Here is a 1,119-nt window from a genome sequence, read left to right as displayed (position 1 = left end):
TACGAGTTTAGCGGATCGCAATCCGCTTACTCCAAGAGTAATTATTGCCTTAACCCAATGCTAACTAGCTCTTCCGTTTAAAATCCAAAACTGAATTTTATTTTTTTTATTTGCGGCAAAATCGCCTAATTTTAAATGTATAGATTATCCTAAATATATATGATAAAATCTAAATAAATGCATAACTACTGGCTACCTAGCCACATACCGAATTCTTGTTTGGGTGCAGTCACATCATGCCCATCTCGTGTGACACACACACCCCTGTTACCAGGGTACGTGTAACCCCGTTACACTCTCCCCCATTAAAATTGAGTTCCAATCGATTATTGCCTCAACGAGGCTCGCGTGTCCGCTAGACACTGCAATTTGGTTCGTTGGATTTAAACGACTTCCGTGCTCATTGATCCCTGTCTCAACGACACTGAAGTCTCCAAGTCTCGCTGGTTCTGACAGCGCAAACGGGCAGAGCCCGACTTCGTCTCCCACACGCGCCGCAATGTCGGACAGTGCGTCCGCAACACCGAGGGATGTACATCCTAGGCTCGATGAGCACGAGCGTCGAGCTCCGCGCACGCTATCAATGACGAGTGAGCTCGTTAAGGATGTGGAGGTGGTCGACTACTACGAATCTGACGCTCTTTTCCCGCATGGGATGACGAGGAAGGCGAGCTGCGCCAGCGGCGTGATACGAGCCCTGCTTGCGCCTTGCGAGCCCCATGTCCGTTTCCTGACTTCTCGTCACCTGAGGGACGTGGTGAAACCACCAATAACCTCGAGGGGGCCCAGAGGCGGCAGTTGGAAGCTACCCGCAAGGCACCTCTGCTGCGCGCTCATCCACGGCCGGTCATTGACCCTTGTGTGGAATATGGCTTCCACCCAGCGGATCTTGCTATGGAAGCGAAGGACGCCGTAACTCGATCGTTACGCGTCCACATCATCGGGCCCCCGGCCAATAAGACAACACTCGTCTGAGTGCTTAACGAGGTGGCTCTCGTGTACCCGCAATGCGGACAATACCTGTAGTGCTCGTCCCTGTTGAAAGTGCTACAGATGACGAAAAGCTCTTTGAGCGATGGGTGCAATGGCATCGGAAGCTTTCCTTACTGTATAACTTAC

The sequence above is a fragment of the Plasmopara halstedii genome, assembly GCF_900000015.1.
Source record: "Plasmopara halstedii genome assembly, contig: Scaffold_2386, whole genome shotgun sequence".
Classification (NCBI taxonomy): Eukaryota; Oomycota; class Peronosporomycetes; order Peronosporales; family Peronosporaceae; genus Plasmopara; species Plasmopara halstedii.
Note: the sequence above shows the minus strand (reverse complement) of the source record.